The sequence below is a fragment of the Rutilus rutilus genome (genome assembly GCF_951802725.1).
Source record: "Rutilus rutilus genome assembly, chromosome: 10".
NCBI classification, from domain to species: Eukaryota; Metazoa; Chordata; class Actinopteri; order Cypriniformes; family Leuciscidae; genus Rutilus; species Rutilus rutilus.
The window spans coordinates 32,192,180-32,211,449 of NC_140215.1; the positions used below are offsets into that span (position 1 = coordinate 32,192,180).

Below are 19,270 nucleotides of genomic sequence, written 5' to 3' on the forward strand. Positions count from 1 at the left end.
TGTTTCCATACAAAGCTGTGAATTTAACTTATGTGCAAAATTGGAATATCGCATAAAACATTTTTAGCGAATAAAGAAGCGTTTCTATCCCATGTGTTCAAGAGAAAAATATCACTTCCTTGGAAATTGATGCAAAATATATGTAATAAAAGGGAAGTTGCTGCAATCGGCAAAGCCACTGTGGCTCTATTTTCCTACATCATAATGAGAGCGCAAACGAAACACAATAAACGCTGTCATGTTACCTTGCATTTGGATGCCTGATGTTTGGTAACAAAATCATGTGAGACATTTCTGGGAGGGAATTAAACCAATTCATACTGATGACAGACTTTGGCTCAGGCATTTCAGAACGACCAAACCAAATTTTGAGATGTTGTGCAAGGAAACTGATCTACTGATCTAGTTTATCCACATCACATCCACTGTTGAGGCAAACATGAGTTTTTCAGTTGCACGGGGGATTTTTTTCAGTAAATGTGTTTCCATTGTAGTTTATGCGCATGTCTTCTTATCGGATAAAAAAAAAAATTCCACCTCAATTGAGCGCATACGTTTTTTAAGCGCATCTGTTATGTGTTATCTGAGAATAAAGCACTTTATAGTTATATATCTGGTGAAGACAGATGATTGTTGTTTATGCTGTGTTTAAGGGTTAATTCACCCACAAATAAAAATTGTTTCATTAATTACTGACCCGCATGTCGTTCAAAAACCCGTAAGACTTTCGTTCATCATCTTCATCTTCATCATTTAAGTCCCTCCAATGACAGCAATGCAACTACCACTTTGACTAGTTCATAAAGAAATTGTAAAACTAATCCATATGAATCGAGCGGTTTAGTCCAAAATTTCTGAAGAGACACGATCACTTTATATGATGAACAGATTGAATTTAGGCTTTTATTCAAATATAAACATCCATAACACCAGTTATGATAAAAGGAAGCTCAAGCATGTTTGCTTGACTTGCGAGAGCCAATGAGGTTCCTTCTTGTGTTACGCAGCACGTTTGAGCTTCAGCAATAACCAATGAGATTCCTTCTCGTGTTACGTAGCCCGTTTGAGCTTCAGCAAGAACCAATGAGGTTCCTTCTCGTGTTACGCAGCACATTTGGGCTTCAGCAATAACCAATGAGGTTCCTTCTCGTGTTACACAGCCCGTTTGAGCTTCAGCAATAACCAATGAGGTTCCTTCTCGTGTTACGCAGCCCGTTTGAGCTTCAGCAAGGACCAATGAGGTTCCTTCTCGTGTTACGCAGCACGTTTGAGCTTCAGCAATAACCAATGAGGTTCCTTCTCGTGTTACGCAGCACGTTTGAGCTTCAGCAAGAGGTTTGTTTATGTACGTCAAGAAGGTTCGGTTGAGCTTCTGTTTATGTTCGTTGATCAATGTTTAAATGTGAATTAAAACCCAAATTAAATCTTTTCATCATATAAAGCATTCAAGTCTATTCAGAAAATTTGGACTGTTCAATTTATGGATTCATTTTACATTTACCTTCGTTTCTCTTTATGAACTTTTTGAAGCGTCAACGTGGTAGTTGCATAGCTGCCAATGGAGGGACAGAAATCTCTCAGATTTCATCAAACAGATCTTCATTTGTGTTCCGAAGAAGAAAAAAGTCACATAGGTTTGGAACGACATGAGTGTGAGTAAATGATGACAGAATTTAAAATTTTGGGTTAACTATCCCTTTAAGAGAAAAAAAGGTGTTTCACATGACTTTACTTCTAGAGACAACAAATAGCCTAGTTGAAGATGACGGTTAAACATGCCATGTATAGTGTGTGGTTCTGCCTCAGGTAAAACAATGTTATCAGGCTCAAAAAAATGCTTTATCCTGTCAGAAAACTCACACTAGTGATGAGCGTCTTGTTAAACATAATTCCAGCCAGCAGCACAAACACTTTGTATAGATTTGTCTACACAAAACAAGAGGAAACAATTGTGTCCATTGATTCACTCACAGGATTCTGAACAAACACAGATAAGACACAGAAGAGCCTGTCACTGTCCTCTGATCACACCAGCTCTAAAACACAATATAGCCAGTAAACAAGAGCACCTAACCTGCATATGACCATTAAAGCAGTGAATATAACACATCTGGAGGGTGGAGATGAAGGGAGGGAGGGAAACCTATTATAAAAACTGATCTTAACAGTTATAGTTCAGGAAAAAAACATGTGAATTAGCATGAAGGGGCTTTATGGAACGTAATGCCCTCTAATACACCTCACCCTTTAAACATAATAAACTTAATAAAGGGCAACGGTCGATTCATTAACCTCACAAAACCCAGGTTTCATTCATTCTCCTGGGCATTGTTTGCTGTACATCATGCATTCACTAGGACACTTTTCCTGTTCTGGGAATTTAACCTCAAACCTTTGATCAAAGAGATCAAACCGAATAAACATCACATTTATGATGATTAAGAGTAATTATATGCATGCGACTGTGGAATAACTGGAAATGTTCCCACATGAAACACTTACAGTGTACTATATGTTTCTGGACATCCTCAAATTTCATGTGTTCATCAAAATAAATATGAATTGTTTTGTCCTCAAATGCTTGAGTCAAACATGTATGATTGTCATTGGATGAAATACCAAATATCAAAGCCATTGTGCATGTGTGTGTGTGTGTGCGTGCGCTGCAGGAGCTATTCTTCATTGCATTTGCTCAATGTCTTTTAATCAGCTGGTGATTTTAGTGGATGTATGATGTGGATTTACTTTGAAACAATTTTCACTCAGATATTACAAGTGAATTTCACAAATAAATCACAAAGAAACTGCAAGTAACATTGAATTAAATGTGAGATTTTGAAGTAGAAAGACATACAATACTATTTTCTTACAAAACGTACCTTTAGTTTATTTACAAAAACAAAAACAAAAAAACATCTTTTTTTTTCTTCTTTTTTTACAGTGTAACCAAATGTGTAGAGATTCACATTAATTAACTATGATCATGATCCACTAACATTGAAAGTGTGTTCATTTTGATCAGTAACTATCATGCATTTGACATTTTTTTTGTTAAGTGTGACTTTTGGGGTCACTTTTGGGCAGTGTTGGGGGTAACGCTTTACGAGTTTCGTAATTACTTTTCACTAGTAAAGTCACTAAGTCACTAGTAAAGTAATGCATTACTTTTAAATTTACAAGAAAATATCTGAGTTACTTTTTCAAATAAGTAACACAAGTTACTTTGTTTTCCCATTGTGTGCGCTGTGTGAACATGATTGTAGTCCTAGAGTAGACTACTTTTACTCACTGGCATGAAAACAGATTCAGTATTAAAATAAAAATAAAAAAATAAGCTAAAAAATATTAAAAGCAAACTCATAATATTATAAAAACCAGCAATAATTAAATATGTTAAATGCAATGCTATCTCACAACCAATTCGTACGAATTCGTACGAATGATAAAAAGTTGTCTAATTCGTACTAATTCGTACGAACCTCACTCGTACGAATTTGTACGATTTGTCTAAACCCACGTGATGGGTAGGTTTAGGGGCGGGGTCAGGGGTAGGTCATTCGTATGAATTCATACGAATTGGCCAATTCGTAAAATATGTACGATTTTGCAAAAATCTAATTCGTACGAGTCAGGTCGTATGAATTAGTACGAATAAGCCACCTCGTAGAATTTGTACATTTTCCCGTGAGATCGGGCTGGTTAAATAACACAAATATACTTTATGTATTTAATCAGGCTTATTCATTTCACGTTGGGCTTTGCTATTAAGAAACAAACAAGTAATCCCAGCCCAGGTGAGAAAAAGTAACGTAACACAACTAAGTAATGCAATTAGTTACTGTTTTTAGGGAGTAAAGCAATATTGTATCGCATTACTTTTAAAAGTAACGTTCCCCAACACTGTATTTGGGGACAGTTATTTTAAAATGCATAATACATATATTATTATTTTTTTACATAAAACTGGTCTAGCATAATATACATTTGACTTTGTAATACAGAAGAACATATCTAAAACAAAAAATAACGCTTGCTTTCTGTTTTAATGCTAAACTTGATTAGAGAATGTTCTCACTCTTCATTCAAAAAGTGCATCAGATGTACCATTTGAACGAATAGCTGACTGAGTGTGAGATTAACATTTCTTACAGATGAACTCAAACTGCTTAAACATCTTCTCATATGAACCTGAGGACATACAGAGGCAGAGCAAACTCACCCAGACAGTCGAGTTGAACTCTGTAGAGATTAGTGTCCGTCTGCTGCACGTCTGTCATTCACAGGAGTTCAGACCCGCTGTCCTGACTCTGCTCTTAAAGTGTTTTCCCTGTCGGCACCGAACTTGCTGGCATGGATCCTAACATCACAGGCTGAGAGTTCCTCATTGGTCGCAGGGTTATAGGAGTTGAAGGGGGAGGACTGAACACTGCACAGACTAAAAATGAAATGTGTGCCTCACTGATTTCTGTTTTCCTTTAAAGCCAGAGGATTGCAAATATAGTTTTTCATTGCTTATGTAATATTTTTACCTTTTACCTTATCCTCTTTTGGATATGTGTGTATAGTATAAAATGAGTTGGTATTATACTTAAACTATCTATCTATCTATCTATCTATCTATCTATCTATCTATCTATCTATCTATCTATCTATCTATCTATCTATCTATCTATCTATCTATCTATCTATCTTACCATAAGGAAGACTTTTTAAGAAATTAACACTTTTATTCAGCATGGGTGCATTTAATTAATCAAATGTGACAGTAAGGACTTTCACATTTCACTTTCTATTGATCAAATAATAATCATAAAAATGTATCACAGTTTCCCTAAAAAAAAATAAGCGGCACAATTGTTGTTAACATTGACAATAATCAGAAATGTTTCTTGAGCAGCAAATCATCATATTAGAATGATTTCTGAAGGATCATGTGAAACTGAAGACTGGAGTAATGATGCTGAAAATTCAGCTTTGATCACAGGAATAAATCATATTTTAAAATATATTACAATAGAATTTTTTTTTTCCACAATATTACTGATTTTACTGTATTTTGATCAAATAAATGCATAAATGCAATGATTTTTGAAGTTTGTACAAGTGTACCACTTTTTCAAACTCTTGATATGTTATTAGACCCCATCCTTGAAAAATCTGTGAAATCCATAGAAAATGTATAATCCCCTGTCAGCAGTACGTTGGCACATATTAAAGCAAAGCTGCTGGACACATGACCAAATATACAAGAGTATTGCACATGTTCCAGTGTTGTGGCAAAGCAGAAACAGCTCATGAAGATGGATGCATGGCAATCATTTAACAAAACCTAACCCAACATCTGGCTCTGCACCAGTGACACTGATTGGCTATCAGACTTTCAACAAAGCATAAACCAAGTCCTGCTGCATTTGAAAAGACTTTGAAAGAAATATTACTGTATATATGTTCTCGGACCCAGCACTTAGCAGTAGAGAAAGCGCCAGGCTATAGATCGCCTCTAACACATGGAATGGCCATCTTGTGTATGTTTGGGTTTGTGTATGGATCTTGACTTAGTCCTTCCTGTCAACACAGAACTAGTGCAAAAAACAGTGTCTGTGTGTCATTTAACATAACACTCTGAACAACATCTTCAAAAAATCGGTATATACATATTGATAAAACAGATCTGTGTTGTTGTGAAGGACCGGTCAGCCATTGATAATGAATAAATGACAATTAAAGGAATAGTTCATTCAAAAATTATGAGATTGCATGTGCATTCGCAAGTACAATGGAGACATTCACAAATCTACTGATCATATAGTGATCTAAAGTTAAACTATGGAATGCTTGAGGCTCTTTACTGAGAAAACTGTTGCGCCATCTAGAGGATCTGAAGAAATATTTGTATTTGTAAGAAAGAGCACAGCAATAAAGAACCTGTAAAATGGACCCTAAAAAATGTGATTTCACCAAATGTTTTCTTTTAATAGTGTATAGTATATGTTACTTGGGCGTTTATTGTAAACATCAGATGTGTGGGTCTTATCTGTCAATTTGTTCCAGTAAGAGGAGGTTCCCGGTGCATCGGCTGCACTTCGAGGGACACAAAGCACCCACAGGAAACATGAAGTAAACACTCTCTGGAAGCACTGCCCTGAACCCTAGACAAAACATCTGCCTGAAAGAGAGAGAAAGAGATGGAATGATAGAGGATTATTTGGCGTCAGTACATTTTCAGTACATTTTAACCATATTTCTATTTAAGTTCTACTTAAGTGGGACAAAAAAGCACTCTTCAGCTAATTGCATTTAACATAAACTTTAACCTATACATTTTAATCTCATTGCAATTCATTTCAATTCAAAAACATTACATTCAGTTATGTTACATTCACACGCAAGTTTATTCTTTAAAGTAAATGATTTTCATAAGACTTACACTTTTTTAAAAGTGTAGTTTTTTTCAAGACATATGGAGCAACTTTGTCAAGCTTATGATATAGAGTAGAATGGCTAAATGCCTACAGTTAAACTTCTTTTGAAAAAGCAGTCTAGATTACAAGTTAGTAATGAAAAGTAGATAAATACACTGAAGATACATAAGAGCAATATATTGAATATGCTCTGTCTTAACAGCAATACAGTTTTTTTAATTAATGATCTCTATTAGAGTGAAAGTGTCACACCAGAATAAATACCGTAGATACTGAAAAACAGAATATTAAATAACAGTATCATAATGCTGCTATAAAAAGGAGCAGGGTCCCTGATGGAACTTCGGCGCACTGGGACTCCTTTCTTTACTTTAGGCTCCACAGTTCATATCTGATTGTCTTCCTGTTGGCTCTCAGTGTAGTTAGTGGTTTGATTCTCATTCATCTATGCCTAGTTATCACTGCAGTGCCCACAGAGGGATTTCCAGCCTGAGTCAGCAGTGCTGCCAGACTCTACTGATAACAGCCATGGTAATTTGCTCATGTTACATTTAAATGTAAAAAATCTGCAATTATTTACTGACCCATGATGTTGGTTGCCAGAATAATTCTGTAAAATATACAGTAAAAAGTATAAAACTGTAATTAACAAACAATAAAATTGCAATGCTACACTGCACACTGCTACTGGTGATGGGCGCTTTCGAAACACTGCTTCATGAAGATTCGAAACCTTTACGAATCTTTTGAAAGACACAACAGTGTTTATACTTCACCACAATGTTTACTATATCGTCCTGTTGCAGTTGATAATATTCGCTAACATTGCAATTTGAATTTGCTACATGGTGCTGTTGCTGAACATAAGTACTAAGAATTGCTGTAAGCTCGGTTGAAATATGCAAATACAAAACCAAATGCCTATTTCAGTTTAAAGTCCCAGTGAACTGGAAGTTCCAGCCGAATTTACTTCAGTGTTGTGTAGCGAATTAGCTCAAAAAGGGCAATATATAATTAATAATTAATCATACTGGTAATGATCAGTTATTCCCTACATATTTTAAATCACCCCAAAAGGGGATCCATAGCCCATGTTTTTGTATCTATATATATGGATAATTAATTACAACGAATTATAATCAATTATGAATATACAGATAGGCTAGAATAGATCCATTTTCAGAATAACCTTTAACAGAATTAATTTCACATCAAAAAATCTGTTCGTCCTCTGAACGACAGTACCATCTTCTTATCAACTCTCAAGGAAGATTCTTCTTCTTATCAACTCTCAAGAAAGGTTATTCTTCAGGTCATGAAGACTAACTTTCCTGTTTTATTAGATTACTATAAAGTACTCCACAATATAAAAGCTTGTAGTGTAAGATCTCACATTTAAGAGACTTTGTTCGGTGAGCAGCAGACAGAGACAATCAAGCATATAATGGGTTTTAATAAATGAAACTACAAATACATACGACTATACTTAAACAAAGAATACATATAAACAGAATGACGAAAAGTAAAGAAAGAAAGAGAAAGCAAATCACAGAATGGCAAATGTCACAAACAGTTAACCTTTGAGAGCCAGCAAAGAATCAAATCACCTTAATGCAGGGGCAAACAATCTTAAATTCATCTAAATCTCGCTATAAATAATACTTGCATGGATCCTTGGTGCTGAGCAAGAATGCGTGTTTGTGTGATGATCCTCACTGTGTCCGTGAGTTTGAAGCGTTCTTTCTGGTCTTCCGGAGAGCGGGAAGTTTAAAAGGTTTAGATAAGACTAAGACAAAAAGCTAAGAAGCTGAGGTAAGACATAAAACAAAAACTCGGAGAAAAACTAAGAACCTCATCCTTTAAGGCAAACTTAGTCCACACCTACTTTGGGTGAATTGACCAATAACACTCAGAAAACTTTTAGCGGGAGAGTTTCTTTGTCTCCTTCTGACAGCCAAATGTTGAGTTGATTAAGATCTTTTTGAAGCTCACGAAGGAGTTTGGAGGTGTTTCGGTTTAACCTCTACCATGTCACTAAAGTGTCTATGGGGGAATTTGATCCAGACTCATTGGTGCTAGGCCTGTGATTTACATGAATGAGTCCAGTGGGTTAAAAGCTTTCTGAAGCTTAGAATGAATAAGTCATTGTGATTTCGTCCATGCGGAGTTACAAATTTAAGAATCTGTATAAGATCTGCTGATCTTATGTCCTTACATAACATAACATGAAAAACGAAGGTAGAGCACATTGAATTTAGCATTTAAGGTTATGATGATAACATCACCTGTTAATCAGTTTCCAGAGAGAGATTCCTGCCAGTCCTGTTCTCTCTATTGTAAGTTAAATAAGTCAGATTACTGAGACTCTCACCCTTTGTCTTTAATAGCTCTTGGAGCCCCTGTCCCAGTCTTTGAATAGTTATGCTGATTGATTAGGATTGGTAACACTCTAGAGTCTAGGGCGGGTTCCTAAACCTGGATACTTCATTTGCATGCTTTGTTTAAGGTCGTCACACAGGTGCTTTGTCTCCATATCTAAGCACTGCCCTCTAAATGTATATAAACTACAATGTACACTGCCTTAGTTAGACTTGATGACTGCAGCTACCGACAGCTCGTGTTCTCATATTGAAACTTCAAGCTCAACAAAGATCTGACTGCGTTCCAGACTGAATTCTTTCTGTACAACCAAGGGTTGGTGAGTGCCACTCTATCCAAAAGAACCTTTAAGACCAGAACAAATTTGTTATCCTCTGCACCGTCAGAGAGTTAACCGACAGCTGTAGGATTTGGTTAACTAAGTTATCCTCTAAAGTTTTCTTTTAGAGAGGAAAGTTATCCTCTGTTCAGGCAGGGAAGATTAGCATTACATGTTAATATTGGTTATCCTCTGTTTCGGCAGGGAAGAATTGGTTATCCTTTGTTGAGGCAGGGAAGATTAGCATTATGTGCTAATATTGGTTATCCTCTGTCTAATCAGGGAAGGTTGGTTAACAGACTAGTTATCCTCTACGTTGCTAGAGAAGGTTTATCCTCTGCAAAGTTAGGGAATATTTATCCTCTGTGTAGTCAGAGAAGATGCATCCTCTGTTCAACCAGTGAAGGTTAACAACAGCTACAGTGTGTTAACAGTAGTTTATCCTCTGTTTTGCCAGGAAAGGTGGTTTAGCCTCTGCTTTGCCAGAGAAGTGTTTCATCCTCTTCATAGTCAGGGAAGGTTGTTTAATGGAATAGTTATCCTCTGCTTAAAATGTGTTAACAGTAGTTTATCCTCTACTTTGCTTGAGAAGAAGGTTCATCCTCTGTTTAATCAGGAAAGTTTAACAACTGTTAAAAGTGTGTTAGCAAATTGGTTTTCCTCTGCTTGCCAGGGAAGGTTGAATACATTATGATGAGAATTCATAACTAGCTATCCTTTGCTTTGTCAGAGAAGTTATTGGTTTATCCTCTGTTTTGTCAGGGAAGTACCTTGTCAGGAAAACATCACAAAATGGTTAGAAGGAATGCTAGGCTGGTTCCAACAACTGAGAAAGGTGGACTAGCGACCCCTTTATGGACAGACAGTAAGTTCAAGTCATTGTTAGGAGAGCACATGGACTCCATAGTAACTGAGTCAGTCAGATTGGATTTGACAAAGAAATTTGGTATTCACCCAGAAAATGTACGGTCTATTGAAGATTGCAAGAAGTTGTTGGGTGCATGTATCAGGAAGAAAAACATAAAAGGCATTATCTGCTGCCACAGAGAATTTAGCTTATCCATTGCACAAGAACAAGCTCTGTGTATTGGTAAGTTAAAAGAACAGAACAAACAATTGCACACTCAAGTGTCGTGTCTCACGAAAAAGGTGGGCCATAACAAGGCCTCAACCAAATGTGACTCAGAAGACCAACAGTCAGATGAAACTTGACTTACAATCTTTCTATAGAATCGAGGACAATGTCAATGCTGGATTGATGAATAAAGATGTAAATGCAGTTGAAGTGTGTGGAGCACGACAAAAGGCTCAGAGTAGGGGAAAAGGGGTTGATACAGTTCCATCTGCAACCCCCATACTGCAGTTACAAGCAGTCAATACAACTTTAGGTCCTGAAGCAATAGAGAGACTTGCTGGGAGTTTGCCATCAGTGCAAACACATTTTTCTGAGTTTAGGAGAGAGTTGTCCAGAAAAATGCGGCTCTATGATATGTCTCTAGCTGAAGTCACCCAGCTAATATCACTGGACTGAGTCAGAATTCAATGATTTTGAAAGTGCTGTAAACAATTCTGATTTACAACATGCTAGAAAAGATTAATTGAGGGAGGGAGTTCTGAGAGTGTAAAGAACATTGTTGGACCAAACATGGACTGGTCAAAGATCAGTTGTGTAAAAAAAAAAAAAGTTGTGTACAGAAGAAGGATGAAAATGAGTGTGAGTACACTGAAATATTTTGTCAGTCAGCTGCAGCATATAGTGGGATAGCTGACACTTCAGAGAAGGTGCTAGATGATGATGGTCCCCTAGTTCGCACATGGTTTGATGGTCTTTTTTCAAAACATAGAAAGGCATTCCCTTGCTTAGACTTCACATGGTCCACTAGAACCCTGCAAAACAACTTGGACAGGTTAGCTACTTGGGAAAGAGACTCTGATGTCAAGGCAAGAGTAAAAATTGCAGCAGCATCCTTTAAGGTCAACACAGAGAATCAACAGAAACGCAAATGTCCTAAGAGAGAGGGCAGTTGTTATTACTGTGGTAAGCATGGACATTGGAGAAAAGAGTGTAGGAAAAACAAAAAAAAAAACTTTATAGAAGTTAATAATGTTACTCGTTGAGGTGTTAACCATTTGGGCTGTGAGTGCTTAAAGAGCAACTTGCAGGTTAAATTTATAACTGAATTAATACTTGATTTTGTCTGAAGAGGTTTTTTAAAAACACATATGTAGAAATTACTAATGAAATCTAATTGGTTGTAGAGATTTTGATGAAAATGTGCTAGGCTCTGGAATACGCCTTTCCCCCTATAGCAACGCGTCATATGACGTAGGCCGAGGTAAATATGAGCTCGCGTTCAGCCAGCGCTCTCATTGTGGGTGTAGTAGTTAGAGCAGTAGTGAGCGACAGAGAAAGTTTTAGATCGAGTTTTAGAGAAGCATTATGGTAAATTATTGTGTTTGTGCTGGTTGCACAAAATCCAGCCTGTCAGGACATCGTGTCCATCATTTTCCTTCTAGGAAAAACAAGGCTTTTCGTTCTTGGGTGCGTTTTGTTCAGGTGAAGAGAGCAGACTTCACTGCCGCGTCTGTCACCGCACACTCGGTCGTTTGTGGCGCACATTTCACTCCGGAGAATTATCGACCTGGAGATTTGTTGGAATCTCGGATGGGATTTCGGAGTAAGGACCATGTGAGGCTGATCACTGATGCTGTTCCCTCGGTGCACTCGATGGAATCAAGTCCACCATCAAAACTGACACCTGATTGTGGCGCGGGCGGGACTGGAGGACCAAGTGCTAACGTTAGCAGAAATTATGTGCAACGAAAACGAGCACTTAGCAGAGTAAGTCTTACTTTTAATTATTTTAACTCTTAATTTGTGTGGTTTCGTAATGTTTTAGTATAATAATACAGAGAGCGGGAGAAATTATGTGCAACGAAAACGAGCACTTAGCAGAGTAAGTCTTTCTTTTAATTATTTTAACTCTTAATTTGTGTGATTTCGTAATGTTTTAGTATAATAATACAGAGAGAGGGAGAGAGACTGAGCTTTAGGACAGGTTGTCGTAATTGTCTGCCTTCTGACATGAATTTAGCAGTTTGCACAATGCTATAACTTAGCTATTGGCAGACAGCTAACAGTTAGCCTAACTCTCCCGGTTTCCCCCGCATTTCAATTCAAACTGTTCCTCCCGCCTGATTTTGTAACCCCAGGCAGCTAACAGTTAGCCTAACTCTCCCGTTTCCCCCGCATTTCAATTCAAACTGTTCCTCCCGCCTGATTTTGTAACCCCAGGCAGCTAACAGTTAGCCTAACTCTCCCGGTTTCCCCCGCATTTCAATGTTCCTCCCGCCTGATTTTGTAACCCCAGGCAGCTAACAGTTAGCCTAACTCTCCCGTTTCCTCCGCATTTCAATTCAAACTGTTCCTCCCGCCTGATTTTGTATCCCCGTAAGCTAACGTTATACTCTCCAGTAAATTGCAAGGTCCAAATGTATTACTCAATATGTAGAAATCCCCTAGATTCGATTTGAGGTTATTTTTAATTCATGAAATAACGAATTGTTGTAGCTCCCTGGGACATTATAATGCTGGTTCTGCAAACAAGCCACAATTGTACAGAAGGCATTTGTTTGAAAGCCATTTATCCATGTCAGAGGTGACTTGCCATGTTTCAAATGATCAAATTCTAAAATGCTTTTAGTAATGTGTTTGAATGAAGGTTTTGACATGTCAGAGTTGCTTTGGATTTATATTTCTTTTTTATTTACTGATTTATTACTGATCCAGTTGGTAACTAAGTTTGTATCCTATTTTATTGTGTGATTTTGCTATGTTTTCAGATTTTGGCAGAGAGTGCAGCCAGTAATGAAGTGATAGATGCACCTAGCACTGTAGATTTTGAAGATGCAGAGGGCTTCTCTCTACACAATACTGAACCATTAGTCCTTCATCGTGGGTCACAGTGCAACATCAAATGTCTGCAACATTCATCAGGTAGTGTAACTTGTATGTATCATTAGCTGTATGTGGCACAAACATTTACAAATTACTTCTAATGGTAGAAAGAAGACATTTCATACTGGACTGTAGTGTTGTGGCTGTGCATGTGTTGTTACCACTGACTATGTGATGTTGTGCAACTAACATTAATCTATGTTCATCTTAGCTGTTCAGGTAAAGCCTGAAATGGTTAGTGTGGGGACTCAGACTGAATGGTTTGAGCAACAAACATCAACTCCACTGGCCAGTTCGGTCCAAAGTGAGGACGAATCATCCTCTGATGTCATGGACCATTCTGATCTGTCATGGATCCCAGATGAGGAGATTAGTAGTGAGACATCTGATGAGGAGAATCCAGAAGAGCCAATACAGGAATCCCTCAATGACCTCAAGTAAAAAAAAAATGAATACCTATTTTTATTGTGATTTTGTGTCCACAAATTGTCACTGTCAGCATTAATGAGCATTCTCCTTTTCTTTTTCCAGTGTGGCTGACAAGTTCATTGTTTGCCTAAGCCAGCTGATGTGTCTGTTCACTGTTTGCTCGGTCTGTTGTGGAGAAACCCAGGGACAAATAGAGTTCCAGGAAGGGACTTACATAAAAATCAAGCAGGTAAGAGAATATTTTTTAACTGTTTGTCTGGAGTTTAATCATGGCCTTACCCTGGAAATCCAGAGGAAGTGTGAGCGACTTTGAATTTGGTCTGTGTTTGTACTATATACATTAATGGTATTAGTAGTTGTATTAATTTCCTGTTTCATATACATCGGTCAGGCCTGCACAGCATGTGGCTATCAGCGTTACTGGCAGAATCAAAATATGCTGCACCGAAACATGCCAGCCTGCAATCTTCTACTCAGCGGTGCCATTCACTTTTCGGGCTGCTTGGCTACTCAGACCATCCGAATGCTGAAGCTGTTTGGGCTGCAGTGCATTAGTGCCAGCACTTTTTTCCGCCATCAGCGCCTCTACACAATTCCTACCATCGTGCAGGCCTGGCAGAATGAGCAGAGAGGGATCATCAGAGAGCTGAAGGAGATTGGGGGTGGACTGATCCTCTCTGGTGACTGCAGGTATTATGATTCGGCTCTTATTGCGGATACAGAAAACAGGCCAACACAGTATTAACAGATACCTAAAGTGTCTGTGATTTTTGTTTCCATTAACCAAAAAAAACCTGTCTTTTATATATTTATAGATCAGACTCTCCTGGACATTGTGCCAAATATGGAACATATTCCTTGATTGAAGACCGAATAAACAAGGTTTTGGATCTTCAACTTGTCCAGGTAGGTTAATAATATGCTAGACACATAAATCAGGTGTCAGGTTTAAAAGCTACTGATATGATCAAATCTTTTTTTTTTTTGTTAGAGCTCAGAGGTCCCAAGCAGCACCTGGTGTGAGATAGAGGGTCTGAAGCGCAGTGTGCGGTTCCTGAAGGACCAAGGCATGCAGGTGTCAACCCTAATAACTGACAGAAATCGGCAGGTAAAGATGCTTGTACAGACCAGAATAGATAGATGGATCTCTATATCATAATATCTACTGTAAAACTATACTGTGAACTTGAAGTAAATGTTCTCATTCTTAATGTGTTGCATATTATAGGTTGCTAAGTGGGTCCGTGAGGAGTTGTGTCCAGAAGGAACGAGGCATTTCTACGACATCTGGCATATTGGAAAAAGTATGTAACGTAATGTCGGTGCCGTAGTTTTGCTTAGTTTGGATGTTATTTGTGATTTCTAATAGCTTTTTCAATATTTCACGTTTCTGCTCTGGAACAGGTCTACAAAAAGCACTGGATACTGTGGCCAAGGAGAAGGATTGTGAGGATCTGAAGCTATGGAGACCCGCCATCATCAACCATTTATACTGGACTGCATCTTCCACCCCAAATGGCGATTCTGATAAGATGGAGGCCAAGTGGCAGAGCATGCTGAACCATGTTCAGGATATACATGAACACAGCTACCCTTCATTTCCGCAATGTGCACACCCACCTCTGGAAGGAGAGGGAAGAGACAAGCAGTGGCTTGAACCAGGTACAATAGAGTGTACAATTGGGGTCAGAGGTCACATTTGCATTGTGCTTGTCAAAGATTTGTTTGAGTCTACTACTAATTGCCTAATAATAATAATAGTACTTATAAAATACACTGTTTTTTACAGGATCAACAGCTGCGATAAAGTTGGAAAGTGTTGCTGCCAGAAAGGCCCTGCTGAAGGATATTCGACAGCTCTCACCACAACACCAAACATTTTCCTTGGAGGCATTCCATTCACTCATGCTGCACTTTGCGCCAAAGCACACCGGCTTCTCTTTTCTTGGAATGTACAGCAGGTAAATGTTGATGAAGGTTAATGGATGAATATGGCTACAGCTAATGTAGTCTAATATAGCAGCCAAAACCTCATTGAAAAAGGTCAAAATTGTCAATTACAACAGCATTGCATAGCCTACTGTCTGTATAAATAATCATGGAATCAAATCATCACCTCACTAACCTCATGCTGGAATGTATTGTATTGCTGGTGTATCACACTACATTGGTTTAGTTGTGGTACCTAATACTCAAGTGTATAATTTTCCCTACAGACTTCTCTTAGCGGCCCTCCACTACAATAACAAAGGAGACAGAGACGTAGCGCAAACAAACAATGGTGAGGTGCGCTATGCAGTCCGTTACCCCCGGTTTCGTAAGGGTGGCTGGGTCGTCCGACCCATAAAAGAGAAACCATCATACGGTGAGCAGTGTCATGATCAGTTTCTAATGATAATTTTTAGGTGACTCAATGAATTAACTAGTTAAAGGGATACTCCACTTTAAAATGAAAATTGTCATCATATAATCACCCTCATGTTGTTTCAAACCTGTATGAATTTCTTTCTTCTGCTGAACAAAAAGGAAGATATTTAGAAGAATGTCAGTAACCAGACAGTTTACACAGTAACACTTCCATAGTACATTTTTTTTCCTACTATGGAAGTCAATGGGACCCAAAAACTGTCACTGACATTCTTCTAAATATCTTCCTTTCTGTTCAGCAGAAGAAAGAAATTCATACAGATTTGAAACAACTTGAGGGTGATTATATGATGACAGAATTTTCATCTTAAAGTGGAGTATCCCTTTAACTGAATGTGATTCAATATTTGTTTCCCTCATCAAGAATATGCATCAGCCCTGATGGTCTCCCTGAGAGAGGGATATATAAGGTCACCACAGGCCCTCAAAGAAGACAGCGTCATCCTGTCCTCAGCTGCACCTGCGCCTCTTTCCACACATCATAAAATCGCCAAGGATGAGGCAGTCGGCCACCATCTTGAACGTCATTCACGTTTTAAGTCCTAATTACTGTCAATGAAATTAGAAATACATTTTATACACCAAGACAATTTGTGTGATGTGTTCATTTTGTACAAAAATACATATTTATTGATTGCCTCCCATATGGGGCCATTGGAAGCCTCTGTATGTTCCTCCTTCCTCTGGAAACTGCCTCCTGATTGCGACCACAACACAAGCAGGTATCGCCTTCCTGATCTCCCTGCCCAGAAACCCATATGCCCATCGGACCACCTGCCTGTAGGCTGTGTATCGGAATTGTCTAGAGCAATGAAGGGGGCAATCATGATATTAACAATCCTGTTATAGTCACTACAATTAAGTGATAAGTATTTGATGTAACATTTTCTGTTATTCTATTCCATAATGGTAACGTTAATTGTAGAGCCTCAACTGTATGTATGCACATCTGAGTTTGAAAATCTGCTAAACCCTCAGCATCAATAATGCACATTCTTTTGATATAAAGTTTATTTATGTAGAAAACTGACAACTATAATAGATTAGGCATGTGGTGTTATAACTTCGTCTAAACATACTCTGGTCTGTTGACTTGGAGAGGGCCATGCTCCTGCCTGAAGTTGAGGTATGCTACCTGCAGTGAAAACGGGTTGAGGCAACACGCATCAAAGCCGGGATGGAGCGTCAGGCAGGTAATATCCGTGGTCGGAACTAAACCCTCAACTACGGCCCAATAGGCATCCACCTCTCGACAACACATGCTGTCCACCGCCGACGTCATAGACTCGCAATGTCCGCACAAGCACCTAACGTTAGCCAACAAAAAGCCATCAGAGAGACATTTGCCTCTCTCCCTCCCTCTTGCAGGCAAAACCGCGTAACTTACTGGATTTTTATACAGATATGATTGTTAGACTGTTGTTATTGTAGCTTAGGTATTGTCATTATTTATTTATGTTATGGCATGGTCATTAGTCAATGTAGCTAGTGCTAACCAGCTTGGATGGACTGCATAATCACTGTCTCAGCGTTCGAATCGTAGGTTGTAGAATATGAGAAGACAAAACGTTGCTGTCTTAAATTAAGACAATCTAAATGGATGTTTAATCAAGAACAAGGTCGAACGTATGTTTGCTAAAGCAGATTTATTGCATAACATCAAGGTACTAGCCCTACTGTAGATGAACCAGCGTTAGCCACGGTGCTAACTTGCACTCACCAGGTCACTTGCCCTATTCGCCACTGGTTTTCTTGACACCACAACTCTACTTCTCTCCTCTGCCCATTCTTCCTTCCCCTAATCTCCCCCTCCTGGCCTCTATCTCGCCTAGGAGGCTCATAATTATATGCCTGTGGGCCATCATAGGCATGCTCGTCGGAGAACTCGGTTTCTTCATTCACATCCATTGTAAATTGTAACCTGAGCTCTTTCAGTGCACGCATCTTCGGGTTCTCCCTGCCGGATGTAGGCGCGAGCACAACATCAACTGGCAAACGCCATGTAAGCGGAACGAAACTGAGCTACTCGTTATTGTGTTTGTGTGGACCGTTTATCAGTTTGGACTAGTGCAGCGCGAGCCTGATCAAGCAACACTCAGCGTCCGAAATGTCATTGCAATCCATATTTCCCTGTTGTTTGAATCGACCGCTCTCCCTCGTGCTACGTCACGACTCTCGCCCGTCACGCCCATTTTCAGATGCGGAAGTAAAATTTTCTCACAAAAACGACTCCAGAAGCCACTGTAGCGTATTTATAAAATTTTTTTTAAGAAAATCTAGTTCCTACATTATTTTTCTATACATTGACTTGTTGGGTCTTCTAACCTGCAAGTTGCTCTTTAATTTCCCCAATTAAAACAAAGATGAAAGACTTATTAAGACTTTTAATAGAACGAAAGGAAAGTGACTGTCTCAGCCTTCCTTTGGGGGACACTGGTTAAGTACACTCACAGCCTTAAATCTTATTCTACAGCACAGGGCATTCACTTATCCATCCTCTATGGGTTATGATGTCTGCTATGACTGATGTTTTCATTGGAAGATGGAGATGTTGCACAGTAAAGTTTGCAAATCACCTACAGGGACAGAGGAGCCCAGGGAAGAACCGAAGTGCAACAGGCAACCCTGTGGTGGAGACTTCCTCATAGGTTTCCCCCTCTCAGTAGTTTATTCCCACCTTACTGGTCCATAGATGTCAACTCAACTAAGACTAGGTTAAGGAAAAACACTATACGATCACAATTTTTAATGTAATACGGTTATATGTGAAAACTATACGATCACCAGAAGCTTACTAAGAGTTAGACTTAAAACCACAATTCGATCAATAGACGTATGGAAGAATGAAGTCTATGCATGAATACTTCTGGTCTGCTGTTTCTTTGTTTTCTTGTGTTCCAGGTATATGTATTTGCCGTGATGTCTTCACAAGCGGCAACCTGGTATAAAGCATCATCTCAGATATCCATGAACAAGCCTCATGAGGGACGAGTCATCGGAGTGACTCTAAGTGGGAAATGGACTCTACAGGAAACAGACTTCACAGCTATTCAGGCGACATGGATTTTCAAGACTTCATGGATTTCTGTGTTCTCATGTAGTTCATACGACATGTTAACACCCTGCATCGTATACATGTGTCAGCAGTTTACTTAGTAAAAGAACTACATTTATGTAAAACTAGGACACAACACAGAATAAGTTATTTGTGCCTGTAACTTTTTTCAAGTTACATGATTGGAAGATCATGATGCTAACAAACATAAGCTACATAATGAACTTATGAAGGTTTAAATTTGTATTATGTGAGAGTTATTATAACTCTCAAAGGGGGGA

At 38.6% G+C, this 19,270-nt stretch overlaps 1 protein-coding gene across 1 annotated transcript in view; it reads right to left on the bottom strand.

The window, feature by feature from the left end:
- mylka (myosin, light chain kinase a) overlaps positions 1-4,335 on the bottom strand; it is a 120,594-nt gene extending 116,259 nt beyond the window's left edge. The window contains exon 1 of the mRNA XM_084420989.1: positions 4,220-4,335. The gene's annotated coding sequence lies outside the window, so the exon portion shown is untranslated. The remainder of the gene's footprint in view (positions 1-4,219) is intronic.
- Positions 4,336-19,270: the final 14,935 nt, after the last annotated feature.